The 24,964-nt window shown below is 37.9% G+C and overlaps 1 long non-coding RNA gene across 4 annotated transcripts in view; it reads left to right on the top strand.

Annotated features, from left to right (window-relative positions):
- LOC134736905 (uncharacterized) overlaps positions 1–24,964 on the top strand; it is a 503,219-nt gene that overhangs the window by 344,064 nt on the left and 134,191 nt on the right. For all 4 annotated transcript variants that reach the window (XR_010121382.1, XR_010121380.1, XR_010121381.1 and 1 more), the window contains one exon: positions 682–759. This is a non-coding gene — a long non-coding RNA (uncharacterized lncRNA). The remainder of the gene's footprint in view (positions 1–681; positions 760–24,964) is intronic.

Here is a 24,964-nt window from a genome sequence, read left to right on the forward strand (position 1 = left end):
ACTTGCTGTTTTATAATCTTTTATTACTTAAAAGCATATGGTGATTTTACTGTGACATTGCTTTTTATATATTTTTTTTAAAAAATAAGAATGCAAAGAAATCCAAAGAAGAAAAATACTAACTCATCTTGGAAAAGAGAGGAAGTGACATTGAACTGGGTCTTAACATATAATAGTAAAATGATTGAGCTCTTTCTGAGTCAGTCAATTCGCTAACTGCTTTACATACCTCATATCATTTAGTTCTCCTAATCAGTCTTAAATTTCAATTATAAATCTCAATTGTACAGAGTAGGAAACTATGGCTTAGCAAGATTTTTGTTCAAGTTCATTTGGCTAATAAATGGCAGTGCTAGAACTTTAAATACCACAACCACCAGGTAAAAAGTACTGTGGGTGTTGGTCTAGAACACACCCAGATAACCAGCCTCCCTGACTCCAATGCCTGGGTCATTAACCTCTTCACTGTACTCAGTAGCTGGGTAAGTGAAGGAAGAGGGGAGGACACTGCTGACAGAAAAAAACTATATATAGAAGAGTGAGGACTTCAGGCCTGGTTTGAGCCTGACATTTCTTTTTCCTGTGTGGATATCACGGTATTTTTGGACAGGGATTTGGCTGAAAAGTTTAATTGAGGTAACAATAAGGAGTACCTTGCCTAACACGGACTTCTATCAACAGGCCTCTGGTTGTCAAACAGGGACATCCATACCAGTGATGAACATCAATGTGAAAGAAGTCATCAGTCTTAACTGGTTGGTAAGTAATTTAAAACATTAATTCTATATGAAAACAAATATAAACATATCATGGAGTAGAATGGAAAACTTATGAATTTTTAAGTTGAGGCTGAAGACTTTAAAGTTTTTATTTTTATTTATTTTTTACTTTTTTGCTTTTGGCTGGCTTTTATGACAGTCTTCTGGATCTCAAGGGTCTAGGTTTGATTCTCTCTCATTAGAGCTCTTTATTGGAAAGTATGAACAATAAGAATCAATAAGAACAATAAGAATCTGATTGAGAATAACATGATTGATCAGATTTGTTTAAAATGTTATTTCCCCCTAAGGAAATATCATAATGCATAACCATAATAACAACAAAAATGTAATCATGGCTTTTCTTTTACTGAACCTAGCTGAAAATATATTAATTTTCACTGATGGTGTTGATTTAGGAAGAATATTAATGAGTGAGAGCCATAGAAATAAAAAAATCTTCAAATCCATATTACTATAATATAAACTGACCTGTCTCAGAATATTTCTTGACACCGTTAGCCTGTTTTCCCAATGCTAAAATAATCAGTTCACCTCGAGACCAGAATTACATGGAGAACTTCAGACAAAACTCATCAGCACACTGAATTTATCTCTTCGCAAACAGAGATTCTGGCAACCTATAGAAGCTGCTCTGAACTGTACCTTATGAAATAGTGAAGGAAGTTGTCTGTTGTAGTTAGATTTCTAGAGGGAAAAAGATAAGATTAAAACCTGACAGCTTCTAAATGCAGTGTAGTATTCTGGATTGGATCTTAGAACACAAAAAGAACATTAGTGGAAAGCTGGTGAAATTCAAATACAGCCAGGAGTTTAACTAATAGTAATTTACCAGTGTTGGTTTCTTAGTTTTGACAAATGTATATGGTAATATTAGTGTTAGCTGAAAGTGGGTGAAAGGTATATGGAAACTCTGTGCTCTATCTTTGCAACATTTTTGTGAATAAAATTATTCCAAAATAAAACATTTATTAAAAGTTTTTGAAAACCATTGACTTCAATGTTATGAAAACAGAGATATTTGTTGATTTGATACCAAATCCCCAAATAATTTTTCAAACTATTGGGTTATGTTTAAAATTTCAAAAATTTTCAACTTCTTGCTTAGACTATCATGAATGCCTTGTTCCTTCAACTTTAAGAACTTTGTCATATTTACTAGCTAGATGATCTATTTCCATCAAGATATTTTAAGTTCGATACTCATTTTTAAATCCCCATTCTACTACATTTGGCAGTTAAAAATGTTTAAGAGGTATGAGTATCTCTAATCTGTACTAAGACAATGGGTTTGCATCCTTTCCTCCTGCCATAAAACACATGCAATTATGATAGGAAAGCAGTGGTGAGAAGAGGTGTTTTCTGCCTGTTGTATATTGCCAGTGAGTAAGGATGCTAGGGAAGGTAACTAGGTTCTTCTTGCTCAGAGGGCAAGTGCTGGACAATGACACTGCAGAGGCTCATCCTGTGCACAAAGGTATGCTCTCCATGCTGTACTTTTTTTTTTTTTTCCATGCTGTACTTTCTAATCTACCTTTTTTGGGTAATTTATTCTTCAGTAATTGCTTATTCATTGACTTTTTCTGTAATTACTTTTTTTCAATTTGTTCATCAGCTTTTCTGATTGCCAAACAATGTGCTTTAAATTTGGTGAGCTGACACTGTGATGAATGATTATAAATGCACATATTATTTTTTCTTAAACATTTTTAAAAGCTAATTTATCCACAACTTCCTGTTTGAATATTGCAGTCATTTAAATATATTTAGGAAAAGGCAAACTCTGTAACAATCTTTAGTGAAAGATACATTTGGGACTTAAAAACTTCAAGGGAATTAATCTCTGATTCACCTTGAAAGTACTCTGACAAATATCCTCTCTTTTGCTTCCACGACTACAAAATTCTGCTGTTTTCAGATCAACCTAGGATGAAATTATTGTGTGCTTTATAAATTTTAGAACACTTCTGCGAAGGAGTTGGTATTTCTTAAGATGAGGAAATGGAGGATTAGAAAGGCAAGTAACTACACACATAGAAAATTTAGGGAAGATCATTAACTATTGGGTACTATGATCACCACTTGGGTGATGGGATTAATCGTACTCCAAACCTTAGCATTAAGCAATATACCCATAAAACAAACCTGTACATGTACCCTGTTGTCTATCAGTTCATTTTCTCACTGCTAGAAAGACATACCTGAGACCAGGTAATTTATAAAGAAAAGAGGTTTAATTGATTCACAGTTCCCCATGGCTGGAGAGGGCTCAGGAACCTTACAATCATGGCAGAAGGGGAAGAGGCAAGTCTTACATGGTGGCAGGGGAGACAGAGTGACCAAGAGCAGGGAGAACTGCCTTCTAAAACCATCGGATCTTGTGAGAACTCACTCACTATCATGAGAACAGCATGGGGGAAAATGCTCCCAGGAACCAATCACCTCAACGCCTAGGGATTACAGTTCAATATGAGATTTGGGTGGAGACACAAGGCTTAACCGTATCGCCTCTGAATCTAAAATAAAATAAAAGTTTAAATTATTTTAAAAAACAAATTTAGGGAAGATCAGGCAAGAAACTTTGCATAGGAGGTACCTCTCAGCAGTGTGGATAGTGAGGTATAAGGATAGAGGTGATATTATCTCTCCCTATTTCTGAAATTTCAACTTTACTAATAGTACATATTAATTTAACAATCAAATATTTTCATAAAACAAAATAAAATTACCTAATGATTGTGATTTTCCTGTTTCTTATGATATTTGATCTATATACAATGGAATAATTTGTGGGTGTCTTTGCTTCCCAAATTATTTCCTGATTTCTGTCAATTGAATATTCAGATCAGTCAATACTCCTTTGAATCAGTTTTCTGATTTTCCTCTACCAGATTAGCCATCTAATATATTATTATTTTTCAATAATATTCAGACAAGAATATTTATTAAATACTTACTCTGTGCCCAGAATTGTATTAGACATTGTGGAAGGTACAGAATGATGGTAGGAATAAAAACTAATAATCGGCTAGGTGAAGTGACTCATGCTTATAATCCCAGAACTTGGGAGGCTAAGGCAGGAGGATCTCTTGAGCTCAGGAGTTTGAGACCAGTCTGGGCAACATAGTGTAACCCCCATCTCTACGAAAAATTAAAAATTAGCTGGACATGGTGCCATGTACCTGTGGTCCCAGCTACTTGGGAGGCTGAGGTGGAAGAATAGTTTGAGTTCCAGACATCGAGGCTGTAGTGAGCCATGATTGTGCCACTGCACTGCAGCCTGGGTGACAGAGCAAGGCACTGTCTCAAAAAAAAAAAAAAAAAAAAACTGCTCGAAGCCTAATAATGGATAATGTTTATTGAGCGCTTGTATGCTAGAGAGCATTTTTAAAGCCTTACATGAATTACCTTATTTTATTTCCCACAATAACCCAATGAAGTAAACTATTATAATCCACCATTATATATTATACATTGTACACTATTTATTATATTGTAATATGATATAGCATATAATTTAATATTATAGGATTGATAGATTATGATATGCTATAATATCAAATATATTAGATATTATACATCATTTTATAGATAAGGAAATTACATTTTAATAAATTAATTAAATAAAATTTAATTTCCTTGTCTATAAAATTTTGAGACAGGGTCTCTCTCTGTTGCCCAGGCTGGGGTGCAGTGGTGTGATCTCGGCTCACCGCAACCTCCATCTCCAAGGCTCAAGTGATCTTCCCACCTCAGCCTCCCAAGTAGCTGGGACTATAGGCATGTGCCAATCTGCCTGGCTAATTTTTGTATGCACATATTTTTGATAGAGATGGGGCTTTGCCACGTTGCCCAGGCTAGTCTCAATCTCCTGGGCTCCAGTGATCCACCAGCCTTGACCTCCCAAAGTGCTGGTGTGTCCGGAATTGGTGGGTTCTTGGTCTCACTGACTTCAAGAATGAAGCCACAGACCCTTGCAGTGAGTGTTACAGCTCTTAAGGTAGCGCATCTGGAGTTGTTCGTTCCTCCCGGTGGGCTCGTGGTCTCGCTGGCTTCAGGAGTGAAGCTGCAGACCTTCGCGGTGAGTGTTACAGCTCATAAAAGCAGCATGGACCCAAAGAGTGAGCAGTAGCAAGATTTATTGCAAACAGTGAAAGAACAAAGCTTCCACAGTGTGGAAGGGGACCCCAGCGGGTTGCCACTGCTGGCTCGGGCAGCCTGCTTTTATTCTCTTATCTGGCCCCACCCACATCCTGCTGATTGGTAGAGCCAAGTGGTCTGTTCTGACAGGGCACTGATTGGTGAGTTTACCATCCCTGAGCTAGACATAAAGGTCCTCCACATCCCCATCAGATCAGTTAGATACAGAGTGTGGACACAAAGGTTCTCCAAGGCCCCACCAGAGCAGCTAGATACGATTGGTGCACTCACAAACCCTGAGCTAGACACAGGGTGCTGATTGGTGTGTCTGCAAACCTTGAGCTAGATACAGAGTGCTGCTTGGTGTATTTACAATCCTTGAGCTAGACATAAAGGTTCTCCAAGGCCCCACCAGAGCAGCTAGATACAGAGTGTCGATTGGTGCATTCACAGACCCTGAGCTAGACACAGGGTGCTGATTGGTGTATTTACAATCCCTGAGCTAGGCATAAAGGTTCTCCACATCTCCACCAGACTCAGGAGCCCAGCTGGCTTCTCCCAGTGGATCCTGCACTGGGGCTGCAGGTGGAGCTGCCTGCCAGTCCCGCGCTGCAGGCTCGCACTCCTCAGCCCTTGGGTGGTTGATGGGACTGGGCGCTGTGGAGCAGGGGGTGGCGCTCGTCGGGGAGGCTCGGGCTGCACAGGAGCCCATGGAGGGGGTAGGAGGCTCAGGCATGGCTGGCTGGAGGTCCCGAGCCCTGCCCCGCGGGAAGGCAGCTAAGGTCCGGTGAGAAATCGAGCGCAGTGCCAGTGGGTCGGCACTGCTGGGGGACCCAGTACACCCTCCGCAGCTGCTGGCCTGGGTGCTAAGCCCCTCACTGCCCAGGGCCAGCAGGGCCGGGCGGCTGCTCCGAGTGCAGGGCCCACCAAGGCCACACCTACCCAGAACTCCCCCTGGCCCACAAGTGCCGCATGCAGCCCTGGTTCCCGCTCATGCCTCTCCCTCCACACCTCCATGCAAGCCAAGGGAGCTGGCTCCCGCCTTGGCCAGCCCAGAAAGGGGCTGCCACCATGCAGTGATGGGCTGAAGGGGCTCCTCAAGTGCCACCAAAGTGGGAGCCCAGGCAGAGGAGACGCCGAGAGTGAGTGAGGGCTGTGAGGACTGCCAGCATGCTGTCACCTCTCACTGGGACTACAGGTATGAGCTACCGTGCCTGGCTGGAAATTAAGTTTTAGAGAAATTAAGGAAATTGCCCAAGGTCAAATTGCTGATAAGTGACAGACAGGATTTGAATCCAGCATATTAGACTCCAGAGCTTAACTGCTTAATTTTTTAGATGGCTTTCTGAGGGGTTTACTACATAGCTGGAGAGAGACAAGACGCACACACCGCACCCCAAAACCCCACCAAAAGCCATACAAAATAGTATTAGACAAAAGCCATAGTTTATGCTTAGCCCCATGTCTATCACTTCAGAGGCATGCATTTTAGGGTTGTGGAATAGACTAAATAAGTGCCAAAGAGCATGGATCAGGGCCTCAGTGCTGTAGGAATTCAGATGAGATCAATGAGATGTAGTGTTGCTAAGTAAGGCTTTATGAAAAAGGTGGACTTTCAATTTGGGGCATGACAATATTTAGATAGGAAAGCCCAAAAAAGCATGAGCAAAGCCCAAAGGTAACAGTGAGTCATGGATGTATCTCCATCAGATAGGAGACCATTTGGCTTACACAATGAGTACATGCTGAGAAAGGTGAGAAATAAGAGAGGACAGGGAAGCACTGAGACTGGTACCTTGGAAGCTTGGCTCAGCAGTCTAGATTTAATGTGAGTGATGGTAATAATCGTGACAATAACAATAAACAATAAACAAGCTTTAGAGTTGGCCCTATGCTTTCAAAGACATAATCTTAATGTATGTGTTTGTAGGATGTTAATGTGGCAGAAAATGGATTGCAGTAGAGAATGCTTAGATTCAGTGAGGCTCATTAGGACATTACTATTAGCCAGAAGTGCAAAAAGGAGAGTTTGAGCTAGGGTCAGGATAATTAAGGGGACCTGGAGGATGTAATAGCTATTAAATGTCTACTATGTGCCAAAGACATTAAATATGCTGTGTTCATGTTCAAAAGAATTAAATGTTATATATGACATTCTGACATAAGCTCAAGGCCTGGTTGCAACACTTACTAATTGTGTGACATTAGGTAAGCTATTTAAATGCTCACTGCCTCAGTTTTGCAATAAAATACTTGTTGAGCATCTATCAAATGCCAGCATTGGACTAAGTCTAGGAAAAGAATGGTGAAATAAACAGACACTGTCCTTGTACTTATGAAGCTTACAGTCTATGAGGAAGACTGATATTAATATGTAAATATATTAGTTTTCTATTGCTGCATTAAAAGTTACCACCAATTTAGTGGCTTAAAACCATCAATCAGTCACTTAAAAAAATCCCACTAGTTTATTTCTCACAGTTCTGTAGTTCTGAAGTCCAGACTGGCTCAAATGGTTTCTGTGCTTCTGGTTTCACAAGACAGAAATCAAGGTATCTGTTACCTGGGCTCTTATTGGACAGCTTTAGGAAGAATTGGCTTCTGAGCTCATTGAGATTATTGGCAGAATCTACTTCCTTGTAGCCGTGGGACTGAGGCCCCTGTTTTCTTATTTGCTGTCCACTGGGGGCCTCCCTTAACTCTGGAAGGACTCTCTCCAGTCCAAGCATCAAGGCCCCTATATCTCAGAGGCAGCACGGCGTGCCAAATCCTTCTCACACTTGGAATCTCTGACTTCTCTTTGTGCCACAGCTTTTTGACATCCTCTTTTACTTCCATCTAGAGAGTGTTCTCTCAAGAACTCCTGACTAGATTGGATCCACCTAAATCACTCAGGATACACTTCGTATTTTAAAGTAAATTAAATAACCTTAATTCCAACTACTAAGTCCCTTTTACCATGTAACATAACGTATCACAAGTTCCAGAGATTAGAACATCTCACAGTAGGGGATGGAAGGTGGCGGTGAGTGGGGGGTGGGGGGATGGAGGACATTATTCAGCTTAGCAAAACTTCCAAAACATATCATAAATATGCTTAGTTCTCTTTATTTCCACAGGCCCAAACCAGTCTTTCACATGGACTGTTACCATAGACCAAATTAGTCTTCCATTTTTAGACTGTTCCCGTGGACTTCTAAACAGTTTATCTGCTTTTGTTCTTGCCCCTTTCTAATCCCTTCTCACAGGACAGCCAGAGTGATCCTCTAAAATGTGTTACTCAGTCCCTGTCTCTCTACAGCTTCCGTTGTTCTGACAGCCAAGTTCCTCATTCTGACCACACAGACTTGTGGGACTGACATCTTTTTTCTTCTTTAGCCTCTTTTTGTTTCACTCTACCTTCACTTCATCAGGCTGAAGTAACAATAACCTACTTGCAGTTTCTTGTATAGAGCAGTATTTTCTCACTCCTGAGTCTTTGCTCATCTAGAATTCTATGTCCATGGTGCTTCCTCCACTATCCTACCTCCTCCAAACAACTGGTTTTAGCTTTCTCCTTTCTTTTTCCATCAGTTCTGATCTTAAAAATGTTTCTGTTGACATCTCATTAGAAATTGGTCCCCACATGTTTCATATAGCATACTCTCCCCCTTCATAATATCGATTTGTGATAACAGATAATTAAACACAGCACTTACTTTATACTAGTTATTGTTCTAAAAACTTTAAATATAGTAACTGATTTAATTTTCTCAAGAATCTTATGAGATAAGTACTATTATCGTCTTCATTTTACAGGTGAAGAAACTGAAGTACAGAGTTGTTAAATAACTTGTCCTAAATGATAGCTAATAGGTAGAAGAACCCAAAGAATCCAGCTCCATAGTCTACACCTTTAACTAATATGTAACATTACTATTATCTCTCATGAGGTATGCATGTGTTTTCTTCTTGTGGTTGGTAGAATAATGTCGTCTCAAAGAAGTCCATGCTCCAATCCCAAAACCTGTGAATATGTCACAAAGCATGACAAAATGAATTTTGCAGACACAATTAAGGTTATTATTCATCTGGCTTTAAGAAAAAGTATGCTTAATTATCCAGGCAAGTCCAGTCTAATTACATAGGCCCTTAAAAAGCAGAGAACTGTGTCCAGCTTGAAGCTAAGAGATGCAAGGAAAAGGAAATCAGAGAGATTCAAGGCTTGAGGAAGATTGGAGTCATGGTTGTTGGAGGGTCCATTTGGAAAGCATATGAAGAAGGAATGCTGTGTTCAGGAGCAAAGACCAGCCACCAAAGCTAACAAGGAAACTGTGACTTCAGTCCTACAACCACAAGGAACTGAACTCAGCCAGCACTTTAAATGAACTTAGAAAATGATTCATCCCCAAAGCCTCCAGAAGAAAACACATCCCTGCCAACACCTTCATTTTAGTCTTATGAGACTCTAAGCTGAGAACTAGCAGAGTCATATTGTATCCAGACTTCTGACCTTCAAAACTGTAAGGTAATAATTGGGTATTGTTTTAAGCTACAGTGTTTATTTTGATTTGCTATATTAGCCATAGAAAACTAATACAGAGGTTAAATAATCAGGGTTTACTTATGACTGGAAGTGGGAGAGATGAAGAAATGGGGAGTGCTAATAATAAAGGTTTTAGGATTGAGAAACTTGGATGTCATTATTTAGTCAACAAAATTTGGGGGGAAATGCAGTTGAGGGAAGGATTTAGAGCTCAAAATTCTTTGTTAAATATATTGTTTGAAATATGTAAACCTGGTAGTCAGATACATCAGTTTAGAGCTCATAAACAGGTCCTGCATTTAGAACATGCATTTGGGAGTCATTGACATGCAGCATCATTGCTTAATCTATAAGTCTGACAGTAGTACAGTTATGGTGAAGGGTTGCTATGAGACACAAATGGCATAATACTAGAGCAGTGCCTGGAATTTGATAAATGCCCAATAAATGTTTGGTATTATGATTTCAAATTTATTTATGAGGAAACTGATGCTCAGAAAGTTCCAGAAACTTGCCAATGTGTCTGGAAAATGGAGGAGCCAAGGCTTCAACCTAGATCTGCCCATTATGCAGTTTGTTATCTTTCTCCTGTGCCATAGGAGATAGTAAAAAGTCTTAATTCAAACATGTAGAAGCATCCCTAGGTGTTTTCTTTAGTTGTCAGGTTTAGAAACACGAGAAACCAAATCTGACTAATAGAATTGGAGAAACGAATGTATTGGGTGCCTTATAGAATCCTAGAAAAGTTGGGGAACTATGCTAAGTACATGAGCAGAAACCAAGGGAAGTCAAGGGGCAGGAACCAGCCAGAAGAACTGTTGGATGAGTACACCTCTGCCACCAACTGGAACTAGGCTGTGTGGTGGGTACTGTCACCACCAAAGGCACCAGATGTTGGCCATACTTGTGGTCATTGCCAGTCTGGATCTTGGATGTTGTAGCAATCATCTCTGAAGTGTTTGGAATAAACTCCCTACTGTCTCTATTTTATTTGATTCACTCCCTCCATATTAAGCCCTGGCTTAAGGCATTTTAGCAAGGATTCTGTTATGGGCCAAATTGGGTGTCCTCACTTCCCCCCATTGAAGTTCTAATCCCTAGTATGTCATAATGTGACCTCTTTTAGACATAGGGTCTTTGCAGAAGTAATTAAGTTAAAGTTGTTAGGGTTGGCCTTAATTCAGTATGACTGCTATCCTTATAACAAATAAAATTTTGTCATAGTCATATACAGAGGCAATATCATGTGAAGACAGAGGGAGATGTCCATCTACAAGCTGAAGAAACAGACCTGGAGCTGGCCCTTCCTCACAGCCTCAGAAGGAACCAAAACCTCTGCCAACACCTTTATCTTAGACTTCCATTTTCTACAACTGTGGGAAAATAAATTTCTGCTGTTTAAGCCAGCCAGTCTATGGTATTCATTGTGGCAGCTCCTAGCAAACTACTACAAATATGAAGGAGATTTACATAGTAATCCCTTGCTTTGCCTGATTCTTCAATTTTACCCATTGACATCCAGGACATCTTTTCTTCTCAGCATCAGAATCAGGTCCAGGACACCAAATATAGCTTTTAACCTATACTTTTTCTTCAACAAGTCTCAAAATATCTACATAATATACAGCCATAATAATGTGGGGGAAGCTTTCTAGAATAATGCAATTTCCCCTGTGTAAGGAATGCTAATGAGCAGATTCTTCATACTAGAAAACTGACTATAAAACTGATAATTGTACTAGTTGGTAAAGAGTTGTTATGGTAAAGTCTTTATGAAAGACTTGAGCCCTTCAGACAATTTCACCTCTGAAACACTCCACCGAAAACTAACTTTGGGTTTTATACAAACAATTGTGCAGTTAGATGACTAAATATATTGCTCTTTAATTTGTCCTTTCTCTGGCATTCCTTTTTCTGGCAAATAAAAGTTCTATCTACCTGATTTCTCAGTCCAGAAACCTGAGTTTTTTTTTTTTTGTTGTTTGTTTGTTTGTTTTTACTAATTTCTGATTCACCTTCCCCATTCAATTAATCATTGTGTACTGTTGACTCAAGTACCTAAAGCAGTAGTCTACCCCATCCATTTTTCTCATGCCCTTTGCTACTATCTGAGCTCAGCATACCATCGTCTCTCCCCAAAATTACCACCACAAAATCTCAATTGTTTTCCTTAATTCCAGGGATCATTCCTCCAATCTTTTCTGCCTGCTCTAGCTAGAGTCTTCTATGCACAGGTTGGTTCTGGAGAGCATTTAAATCCTTCACTGGTTTTCCGTGGCCTTCAGGATAAAGCATAGGAATTCTGTGGCCTAGTTTACTCAGTTCTTGACTATCTCTCTAGTCTTTGCCTCCTTCTGTGATCTTATCTCTTCTCTTTCCCCCAGTCCTACGCTCTGCTCTGGCCATAACGCCAACATTAAATTTCTTTTTGTACTCATTGTCTCCAGGATTTTGTGCTTTAAATTCCAACTGTCTGGAAGTTGTCACTCACTCTTTCTTCCTAGAACTCCCATTTTAATGAAAGGTTTTTATTTAGATGTCAGATCTCAGTGCCTCACTTACTAGGTGAATCACACTATGCAAATTACTTAGTTTTATGCTTCAGCTTTCTCATCTGTAAAATGGGGATATCAAGTAATGCTCTTCAATGAGCCATTGTGCAGAATAACAGAGTTAAATTTTATAAAATGCTTGTAATAGCCAAGTGACCATTGTGAGCATGCAATAAGTGGTAGTTATTACTATTTTTTAATGCCATTCTCTTTAAGAGTTCCTTATTATACCACTCCTGAACTCAAAACCGAGTTTGGAATGCTTCCTACATACTTACATAGCTCCCTACATTTTCCCCGTGTCAGCACATATATGTTGTTTAAAGTGTTGGGTGCTTGTGTGTGAGCTCCACAAGTGTACATTTGTATTCCTTATGTAAAGAACAATGTGGATACCTAATGCATTTTTTTAAATGAATGAGATTCTTCTATTATCAGTTCTTCCAGAAGAGGCATCAAGTTTGATCTATAATCTACTCTGGTAGGCAACATTTAGAGCTCTCGAATGTTTTTCTAAGCTTCTAGACCCGCATAAGCCATAAGTATTAAGCAAAAGATTAGAGAGATACAGCAGTGGTATGGCATAAGTGTCATAAACAATGGCTTAACTATTGGGCCAAATTAAACTAATGTTTACTGAGAATCAGTTTGGTGCTAGTCAATTATTATCACTCAGTCTTGACAAATACCAAATGAGTCAAGCATCATTTTGCTTATTTTATACATAGGTTATCTATGTAACTGATCTATGTAACTAAGGATCAAGCAAACTAAGGGATTTTTGCTCCAAGTCACACAGATAGTGTTCCTTTGAAGCTAATTCTTGACTAAAGTCTTTGCATTTTTCATCTTACCAGGATGGATAGCCATTCACCTAAGGGAAAGGCAGTGATGACAACATGAAATATTAAACATATATATAATAATATTTGAAGATTTTGTTGACATGTAAGATTCCAAATTATTAGTTTCCTGTCTTCTTGTGAATTGATCTTTCTGAAAATTACCTGCTGTTAAGCAGAGTTTAACTCTTAGTACATTTTTAATAAATACTTGGTTACTGTTTCATGTGTGAATGTTGCTTAATACCTTGTGATACATGTGCAGCACTTCCCAATAATATAGGAAGAAATGCTTACATTCTTTCTTTCTTTTTTTTTTTTTGAGACGGAGTCTCGCTCTGTTGCCCAGGTTGGAGTGCAGTGGCACGATCTCGGCTCACTGCAAGCTCCGACTCCCCAATTCATGCCATTCTCCTGCCTCAGCGTCCCGAGTAGCTGGGACTACAGGCGCCCGCCACCATGCCTGGCTAATTTTTTGTATTTTTAGTAGAGACGGAGTTTCACCGTGTTAGCCAGGATGGTCTCGATCTCCTGGCCTCTTGATCCACCCACCTTGGCCTTCCAAAGTGCTGGGATTACAGGCGTGAGCCACCGCGCCTGGCCTACTTACATTTATTTTTATGCAACAACCAGCCTCAGGAGTTAGCAGCTACTTTTTAACAGAAATCATTCTTAACTAATGAATTCAGTCTTTCTCCAGTTGGTATTGAGGTGGCTTTGTGAGATCTTTTTGGAGGGGGAATTATACCTTAAAGTAATTGAGCTCTCTTGAGAAAGCTGGGTGGTCTTTTTGCCTTTATCAAGGAGAAGCATTCAGCTTGCACAAATCTTTTCTGGGACAAATAAAACGCTAGTGATGTGGGTGTATCTGAACCCCATGGTGGGCATTCGTCACTTCATATTTCTATGTTTTAATTCAAATCCTACACTGTGGAAACAACATATGACATCTTGAAATAGTTCTGCCAGCTCATCCTCTGTTAACTTTAAAAATATCTAACATTTACTGAATGCTTACTATGTGCTGACACTGTGTAAAACTCATTACTGTCATCATCTTACTTAATGCTCATAACAACCCTGGTGAATTTGAATGTGTTCTTCGTTTCACAGGTAACTTATTCAAACTTCCTCAGCCAGTAAGAGGCATAGCTGAGAATCTAATCCAGGCTGTATCACTGCAAAGCCCATGTTCCTAATCACTATGCTATGTTACTTTAGTAAAGTGTGCTACTATCCATCGGACACGAGAGAGATGTTAGACTGGAGTAATTTTATCCTCGTCAGGAGCCTAGTGAAAGATCCTTTATTTAATGGTTTTTATACATTTTGCTGTTAGAAAGTAAATTCCTAGTGCTTTTATTGTCTCTACCTATTGCTTATAAATGTGTTAATAGATTTTAGTCTTGTGTTCTTTGATCAGGGACCATCTTTTATACTTTATGGGTATCTCCAACTATGCAATACATTGCTTTGAGGTTGAAAACATATAATAATACTTTGTTAATTAAAGTAAATGATGAAAGATGTTGCAGAAAGTCAGGAATCAGACAGAGAGTGGTCTACATGTGTCTGGGCTTTGACCTGTGTTTATCAAAAGCACGCGAGTATACATAGGCTATATTTGGCTGCTTTCTAATTATAGGTCACCTGACTTTTCAGTTGTTCTTTTTCAGTGACATAGGATGAACAAATCAATCAAGCTATACTTCTTTAATTACAGTGTACCAAGACCAACTTGGGTAGAGTGAGCAAAATTACACGATTTAAGTTACTTTGTAACACATCAAAGAAAAAATTATCTTTATTACATTTTTAACTGTCAATCTTATCAGCAGAAGCAGTATTTTTATGTACTTGAGAAATAGCTGAAGAAACTCTCTTAATATGATGTATTGGAAAAGCAATGAAGTAGAAGATAGAGATTTATCTGACTTGGATGCTAAGAAATTTAGGGAAAATTTCTCCAGCACCATCCATTCATATTAACTTACTGACAATTTGGATACCATAAACTGGACCTAACTCTGAGTATAATAAGAATGAACCTTCACTTGGCCAGTAAAGAGAAATCTTTGTCCTGCATATCAGTAGGTTTCTCTCAGGTTGATTGTGGCAATGTATGTGATACTGGCCTCAAAAGTACAGAGGATGAAAACAAAAGAACAAGACGAGATCTCATTATGTAGACTGGTGAGCCCATGTAATGTCATTAGTGAAACTTGGCCCTAGGCAACAGGAAAATAATGCAAATTCTCTTACACAAAGAAGGCTACTATTTGGTGGAAAGGAGAGAGAAAGGAGACATAGTAAGAGAGGGAAGAGAAGTGATAACAAATGAAAGGAACAGTTGGGAAGGTGTTGAAGTTACAAATGAAAATTAATGTCACTGCCAGATGGCTTACTGAAGTTTTTTGGCATTTGAGCTAGAGAAGAGAAATAAATCCCCTATTTGCTTTGTGAAATTAAGAAACATGGGAAGTAATGATGGGTCTTGGATTTCGGAGTAAGCAAATAGCATAAAAGTAAGGTGGCCAAGTGGTAACTAATTTGGCTTCTGATTCTCTGAAAGTTGGTGATTGGATTTTGCTAAGTGATCATTCAAGAAAATGACCTCTCTTCAAAATCCAGTGGAATGTCAGACTACCTTTTCATCTAGGGTAACACAGGTCCTACACACATGGAATCAATAGCTCAGCATCCTGGTAGGAAAGCTTTTTTTGCAACGTTTTATACTAGTGCTAAACTAAGGTAGTATTTGTTATAGTTTAACCCAGTGATATAAGTCTATTTTAAGAGTTTCTGTCTCATACTACTGAACTTTGTAGGAATTCCCAAAGACAGAAATGTGTTGAAATGACATTACCATAAAAAGTAATGTAAAATTACTGATGAATATGGATGTTTCTAATTTGTAAGACATATAGAAATCTGACTTTTAGCTTTATAGACACACCTCTATATAGGGTGGTTCAAATTAAAGCACTACTCTTTGTATACATTTTCATTTTATTACACTTTATTATTTTTTAATCCATATTAATAACATCTTTTGCCTGCTCACCAAGGAACAGCTGTAGAGCATAGTGATTAAGGTTCTTGTCACAGGTATTAAGCATGACAACTCTGAAACCAGCCTGTCTAGGTCAAATCCAAATTCCATCATTCCTGGCCCCTTAGTCATTCTGAGCCTCATGTTCATTGCCTGTGAAATAGTAACAAAACAGTTGATTATCTTTTTGTTGTTCCTGTGAGGACTAAATGAGTTAATATTAGGTACCTAGAATAGTGCCTGGTACATATATTTTAAAAATATCAGCGCTATGGTTTGGTTGTGTCCCCACCCAAATCTCATCTTGAATTGTAGTTCCCATAATTCCCATGTGTCATGAGAGGGACCCAGTGGGAAGTAATTTAATCATGAGGGCAGTTACCCACATGCTGTTCTCATGATAGTGAGTGAGTTCTCACGAGATCTGATGGTTTTGTAAGAGACTTTTCCCCCTTTGCTCGACACTTCTCCTTCCTGCTGACATATGAAGAAAGACATATTTGCTTCCCCTTCCACCATGACTCAGCATGAGAATGGACTAATACAATCAGCTATCATTACTATTGTGCTCAAGTGATTATAGTTCATACTTAATCATTATAATTTCTGAAAGATTCAGATTTTTGTCTCAATTTTATTTGCCTACCACTCATCTGCTGGTATCCCTTCCAGCAGAAGGGTGTGTATTCTCTGTTTATTACACATTTTCTTGATGACTTTTTCTGAGTTTGGATGTTTGTCTGAAGACCAGTCCACCCACAGACCAGAAACAGTCTTGAGTTTCAGATATCTGTGCCTGTTTCTCAGAATGTACAACCTGATCTGGACGTGAAAAAACTCAGTTTATAGGTGAACACATCTAGATACTTTGGAGGATAAAAAGTGGTGCTAACTGATTGGATATAAAGACAAGAAGTATAAACCAGAATATCTGGGCAACATGGGATGTATAGTCACTCCACCTGTAGTTTACTCCTGTTTTCTGTTAAGGGACGTTTGGAGAATATGAACATTTTGGAGTAGTTTTATATTCTCTGAGATTCACTTGGCTGAATGTTATGTTTTCCTTTCTTTCTTTTCTTTTATTTTCTTCTTCTTCTTGCTATTTTTTCTTCTATTTTTCTTTGAAACACTTTGTCACAGAAAGGGAAGGGCATAAGATTCAGAGACTGAAAGATGAAATTATCTTTGTATAACCTGACATTTTTGCCATTAAAGTAGAATTTGAGAAGTGTCATCGATGAATAAAGAAGAACATGTCAGAGAGGCTACTTAGAAAAAAAAAAAGGAAATTTTAGCAACTTACTATACCAGAATAAATAATGTGAAGGGAGAAGATGACACTAGTGAAGGTCAAGAATTTCCCTAGGAAAGAGACAATGGAGCATCATTAAGCTGTGTCACTGTGAGACAAAGGGATAAAGAAGAAAAAATAAGATTTTAAAATGTGTGTGCTGAGTTTGGGAGGGGGGTTTCAGGAGACTGGTTGAAATTCTGGAGTCCAAGTAAAGTTCTGCAAATGGCTCCAAGGCATACCTCATTTGATATCATCAAAAGCCTGAAGGTGCCTCTTGCGCAGTTGGAGAGGGGACTTCGTTGTACTTGAACATCTCAACAACTACTAATTAGTATCTGGGAAATTAATTTGTGCCGTAAATACTTTTAAAATTGTGCTTATCCAAAATCTCTAATGATCTGTGAACTACACAAATAAATGTGCTCTTTAATCACCCCTTAACAAAAATTAGCTTGTTTGTTATTTTCTACTTGATGTTTGCATATTATCTCTATTTTAACCTGACTTTCCTGGAAAGACTACCTCAGAATACACAAATGCTCCTCACTAGCCAAGATAAATCCCCACCCCATGCACACACATACACACATGCACACGCATGCACACACACACAAATCCCCTTTTATAAAAATAATTTGAAAAAAACATTTTTTATAAAAGGTGTGGAATTTGTCTCAATGAGAAGTGCAGAATTGGCCAGGTTTGGCTTTGCAGCCATGGAAACGAGCTGTAGGGGAAACTGTTGGCTGAAATAAGCAGAATAGGGGCTCTAGTGAGGGGCTATATTAATTCAATCCCTCCCACAGGATCTAGACATATTTTATTTTCTCAGCTCCCAGACTCATTCTTCAGACAGTTCTTTGGGCCCTGTTGAGAAGCTCTGACAGGCGGGCGCACAAACCATGTGTTGATGCACACGTGTTTTGTTTGCATCCGCTTATGTCTGCCTCTCTGAATACCATGCTGGTCAGAGGTGAGGTGAGCATCTTTCAATAGAAGCCTAGTCTACATATGTTACAAACAGCCACAGCCTGCCACTTTTATCCTTATATAGACTTTTATAGACTTTTACTGGCTAATCTTCTGATAGAATTACTTTTGTTCCTTTTTTCTTCAGTTTTTCTTGTTGGAGGTTATGATGGCCAGGTTAAGTACTAAGAAGTTTTAAATATCTGCCCAGATAAGCAGGAACCATGTGTTAGTGTTGCTGCATAGTTACCTATAAATTACTCAGAATTTGAACATTCACTGTCTCTGCTGCCTCACCAAGGCCAGGGGGTTGCACCTTAAGTGCTTCTAATTGACTAATATGTACATCAATAGTTTATGCTAAGAAAAAGGAAGCACTACTCTTGGAATCAAAAGACCTGATTTGAAATCTCAGCTCCATAGCTTACTTATGAGATAATTTTATATGTGTTATTTAAACACTTCAAGCCTAAATTTGCTTGTACAAGTAAAGTAACCTCTGTACTACTTTGGAAGGCTGTTGTGAGGATTAAATGAGAAAATGAATGAGAAAATATTTTAGTAACCACAAAACATGATATGAAAATCAAATATAGTTCTAAGCAAGGGTTCTAAGTCAACGATTTATATGACTGAAAAAGGAAATCTATTACAGGGTTCTGCGTAATGTAACTTCTCTGTCTTTTCTCTCGTGAAATGTTCAATTTGTTATAAGTGGCTCCTTCAATTCTCTCACTACTTTTAACTTAAAAAACTAGACAATCCTGGAGATAGTATCATGTTTTCAATTAATGTAGACTTTTGATAACATCTTTCCTCATCTCTTAGTTTTAATCTACCTTGGATGCTTTAATTAACTATATTTTCTATTTTCTGCTCATAACCTCCATATAACGTCTCATCAGATTCAAAGCTACAACTATGCCTTTGCATTTTGCATTATGCTCTACAGTTAAAAAAAACCAAACCTTTTCCCATGGGTTATTGTACTAGATCACCAAAATAATCCTATGGAATAAATAGAGATTACTCTTTTGTTGTTGTTGTTGTTGTTGTTGTAGGTCTTTTTAAATTTTATTATTATTATACTTTAGGTTTTAGGGTACATGTGCACAATGTGCAGGTTTGTTACATATGCATACACGTGCCATGTTGGTGTGCTGCACCCATTAACTCGTCATTTAGCATTAGGTATATCTCCTAATGCTGTCCCTCCCCCCCTCCCCCCACCCCACAACAGGCCCCGGTGTGTGATGTTCCCCTTCCTGTGTCCATGTGATCTCATTGTTCAATTTCCACCTATGAGTGAGAACATGCAGTGTTTGGTTTTTTGTCCTTGCGATACTTTACTGAGAATGATGATTTCCAGTTTCATCCATGTCTCTACAAAGGACATGAAATCATCATTTTTTATGGCTGCATAGTATTCCATGGTGTATATGTGCTACATTTTCTTAATCCAGTCTATCGTTGTTGGACATTTGGGTTGGTTCCAAGTCTTTGCTATTGTGAATAGTGCTGCAATAAACATACGTGTGCATGTGTCTTTATAGCAGCATGATTTATAGTCCTTTGGGTATATACCCAGTAATGGGATGGCTGGGTCAAATGGTATTTCTAGTTCTAGATCCCTGAGGAATCGCCACACTGACTTCCACAATGGTTGAACTAGTTTACAGTCCCACCAACAGTGTAAAAGTGTTCCTATTTCTCCACATCCTCTCCAGCACCTGTTGTTTCCTGACTTTTTAATGATGGCCATTCTAACTGGTGTGAGATGGTATCTCATTGTGGTTTTGATTTGCATTTCTCTGATGGCCAGTGATGATGAGCATTTTTGCTTGTGTTTTTTGGCTGCATAAATGTCCTCTTTTGAGAAGTGTCTGTTCATGTCCTTCGCCCACTTGTTGATGGGGTTGTTTGTTTTTTTCTTGTAAATTTGTTTGAGTTCATTGTAGATTCTGGATATTAGCCCTTTGTCAGATGAGTAGGTTGTGAAAATTTTCTCCCATTCTGTAGGTTGCCTGTTCACTCTGATGGTAGTTTCTTTGCTGTGCAGAAGCTCTTTAGTTTAATTAGATCCCATTTGTAAATTTTGGCTTTTGTTGCCATTGCTTTTGGTGTTTTAGACATGAAGTCCTTGCCTATGCCTAGATTACTCTTTTTAAAATTTGCTTGTGTGAAAACTGAAACATACAAGGATAGTAATTCATTTTTAACTCAAGGTTTTTGTTTAACCCACGAGAATGCCATTATTTCAAGTTGTTTCAGGTATGCCTTAAGTATTTTCTTCTTATATATTGAAATCTCAGTACATGCCAGGCCTTATGCTAAGCAGTTTGCACAATTACATTGAATTATTATAAGAACTTTATGAGAGAGGAATCATTTTTCCTGCTGCAGTTGAGTAAATTGAGGCACAGATAGGTTAAGTAATTTCCCTAAAGGTACAGAGCTAGGTAGTAGGAGATCTAAAACTTGCTTCTGGTTTGGTCTGATTGCAAAGTCTATACTATTAACCACTATGTGCTATTCCCTGTCTAATTTATCTCAGTTTTCTTACTTTTCTCAAAGTAGGCCTTATTAACTTTCTTTGGCCACTCTTGCCACTTTTGTCACTAAGCCTGCTACAACTCTGCATCTATAATGACTAATTTATAACTAAGTCCGAAGCAAAAGTTCACTTTCTCCTAATCAGTCTGACTTGTACATATGGGAAAACTTAATAGGCAAGCCTTAACATAAACCCTGAACAAATATGCATGGGACAGACCCAAACCAACATAGTACAGGCCTGTAAGACTGAACTGAGATTTGAACCACTAGCACAAGATTGAGCCTAACCTCTGAGACACACGTGTGGGCACACTCAAACTAGCATAGCAAAGGTTTAGAAAACTAAAATCGGATCTGAGTTACCTGTATATATCTCAACATAATCTCCAAATCATGCATATTTATAATAGTCATTATCAAGAATAGCATTTAGAGAAAATGACATATTACTTACAGGAAGAAAACAATTAGACTGTTGATTTCTCATCAGAAACTGCCAAAGACAAAGACTACATCTTTAAAGTACTGAAAGAAAGTCAAAATTTCTTGCAAACCATAATTCTATATCCAATGCAAATATCCTTCAGTATTGAAGGTGAGATAAAGAAATTTTGACATGATATAAAACTGAGAGCATGTGTCACTAACAGGCATTTACTACAGGAATGATAAAAGAAATTCTAAGTAGACTGTGAAAAGTTAGGTGTATATATTGTAATCCCTAAAGAACCACTTAAGTCAAATCAAAACAAAACACAAATAAAGCACTAAAAAGCCAGACAACAAATCAAAATGGAATACTAAAAGTATTCAAAGGAAAATCAGGAAGGGGAGGTTATGCAAACAAAAACCAAAGAAGAGAAACAGAAAACAAGGGAATGGTAGGTCTAGATCCAACTATACCAATAATTACGTAAAACGTTATTGGTTTCGTTACTCCAATTTACAGACAGAAATAAACAAAGTGGATAAAAAACAGACTGAACTATATGCTGCTACAAGAGCTACACTTAATATATAAAGACACAAATAAGTTTAAATGAATGGGGAGAATCGATATGAAATGCAAATAGTAAGCATTAGAAGGCTATAGTGGCCATGCTAATATCAGATAAAATAGGCTTTAAGAAAAATAAGATTACAAAGAATGCATTTTATAATAATAATAGAAATAATTCATTAGGAAAAGCCTTGATATGCAGTATATAAATAAAAAATGTACAGAATTAAAGAAATACAATTATTTTTTCTCATAGGAGATTTCAACAACTCTCAGTAATTGATAGACCAATGAGACAAAAAGTCAATAAAGACAAAGAAGATCTCAATAATTATAATGAACCGCTTTAATTATATTTGTAGAGCAGTCTATCCAATGAGTGAAGAATACATATTGTTCTCAAGTACATGAAACACATACACTGAGACTACAATCTGGAGTACAAAACAATGCAGTTAATTTTTAAAAATCTGAGTAATACAAAGTGCATTCTCTCATCAGGGGAATTACATTAGAACCAAATAGCAGTAGCTATAGAGTTAAACTTCATTTAAATAAAAATTAAACTGTACACATAAGTAATTCATGGGTCAACGCCCAATTACAAGAAAATCTATAGAATATTTTGAACGGATAATTAACATACAATATATCAAAATTTTTCTGAGTAGCTAAAGCACAGGTAAGTAGAAAACATAACTTCAAACGCATATATCAGGAAAAAAAGAAAGATCTAAAGTTCATAATTTAAGGCCTATCCTAAGAAACTAGAAAAGGAATAACAAAGTAAGTAGAAGAAAGATTTTATAAAGAAAACCCAGAAATCATTGATATTGAAAAGAACAGATGGTAGAAGAAAGTAAGTAAAAATCTGTTTTTTAAGAAAATGAAAATTGGCAAACCTATGGCTAGAATATCATGAGTAAAAGAGAATACAAATCAACAGTATCAGTAATGAATGCTTAATGTGTAGGATTTGTTACAATAGACTCTATACATTAAAAGAACAAAGAATATTATAAACAACTTTGGACTAACAAATTTGATCCTTTACATGAAATGATTTCTTAAGACATAACTTATAAAAATTGATACAAAATGAAACAAAAAAAAGCTGAATAGTCTTATGTAAATTAAATAAACTGAATTTGTTACCAAAATCCTCCCTCTCTTTCAAAACAAAACAAAATAACTCCTCTAGGCCTTGGGTTTCACTGTGGGGTTGGCATTGACTTCTGTGAATATGCTTCCCTTGGGGACATCACTGCATGCTCCCTGTGTGGAGTGAGTAGGGGTGAGATGGTGGGAAGGTACAGCAGGTACACAGGAGGCTGCAGCAGAACAAGACTCAGGCACAGGATGCTTTGGTTTCATGACCAAAGACATTCTTCTTTCCTGTTATGACGATCAGTGTAACGTCAGCAGCCACAAATCAAGCGGGAGAAAGGAAGAATCAAAGGACAGAAAGACAGGACAGGTCCTTTCACCGACCCTCAAATGTCAGTGTCCTGGGCCAAACATGTCTATATACCCCCCTGTAAGGAATATAATATGGGGCAGAATAAAAGAGCTAAGAGAATACAAACCTTGAAATTCTTAACTAGAGGCCAACAATTGGCAATTAAATAACTTTCCAAACATCAAGGTATACAATGAAAGTCTACTAGTAGAGTTTTATTCTATTAAACCATTCCCTAGTTGTGCCATATTATTTCTACATTTTTTAAAAGGGTAGCCAATTAATTCTCATTTATACCTACCTCTAGTTCTAATCTAACTTTGCTCCATCACCTTCCTACCTCATCCCTGATTTGCAGCTTTCAGAAAATTCTTTTACCATACAGGGAAATAAATCATCATCTACTTAGCAAACTCTTCAGAGAAACAGGTAGAGGATGTTCCAAAGGACAGCCAGCATCCAGTTTCCTCTGCCAGAAGTTTCTTAGTAACTCACAGCTTTGGACATTAAGCATATCTTTTCATGCTGGCTTGCAGTCTGTCTTTAACCCTTTCCCCCACCTTCCAGGTCTAATGATTTATAGTAAGAATGAAAGCATATTGTTCCTCCTCCTAAAATATTGGAAGTTGACATTCTGTCTTTCTTTGAGCAAATTAAGCTTAAGCCTAATTAAGTGATGTCTCAAAGTAATCTGTTTGATAATTTATGATTTTATTTTTATTTATAACATTCTATTTTGCTCTCACTGGAAGTAACAAAATATGTTCACATGCCTGTATTTTCCACAAAATCCAGCCAATAAAAAGACCCAGTAAACACCAAATTTAAAGATGTCTTTCTTCTGTATTCTAGTAATGCCCAATACATAATAACATTTTGTATTCCTACAGCTTTGAAGTTCCTTATCTCTCTGAGCTGTCAGATAAACAGTAAAGCTTTCCAAAAGCACCAGCCCATCAGGTCCACACCTGAAAATTTTAAAAAGCTGAGACTTAATTAATAAATTAACTACCAGAAAATCAGTACATACATGAGGGAGAAAATTAGTTATTAATTTATTGCATTATAACATGTAATTATTAATTCTTTATTCACATAGTCACATATTAATGCCAACCCCAATGTGGCCATATTTTTAGTGTTTAGGTCCCATTTTATACTAATAAAAATGGCCTTTTGTCCGTAGCCTGCTTGTTACAAGACACATATTTTTCCCTCCCCAGGCTTAGTACTAAGTTCCAGATTCTCACAGGACTTACTTCAGTTGAAACAGTGCTATGGATTCCTCCCAGCAAACCAAAGGGCCCTGATAAACATGACTTTCGCCACCGTAGAACGTTGTTTCTGAAATCAGAAGTTGGTACATTGGTACAAAACTGTGCAGCACAGGAAGTGCTATAGCAGTAAGGGGATAATACCCCACTCATCTGACCCAAGTTTCTTGGGGTTTGTACCCCAGTTTGCCCAGGACAGTGCTAGTTTATGCCTCTTTTTCTGGTTTCATTATTAATAGTCACCTTCCCTCATCCCTCTACTTTTAAACTGCTCTTCATCTGGGCTATAAGTTATGTGGTCGCCATATATAGAATTGACAGCTGAGATCTGCTTATTCAACGCTAACTGCTCCATTCACAAGTACTCCATATAAAAAGGGACTAGAGCTTTTGGTGGGTATCTTGTCACACAGACAGAACCGTTCCCTCAGGTCATGCCAATAGTGTCAGTGTGGCAGCATCAGAGAGACAGTTTCAGCATCAGTCACACACTCTGTACCTCCCTAAAATAATACAGGT

This window comes from Symphalangus syndactylus, chromosome 6 (genome assembly GCF_028878055.3).
Source record: "Symphalangus syndactylus isolate Jambi chromosome 6, NHGRI_mSymSyn1-v2.1_pri, whole genome shotgun sequence".
Lineage (NCBI taxonomy): Eukaryota > Metazoa > Chordata > Mammalia > Primates > Hylobatidae > Symphalangus > Symphalangus syndactylus.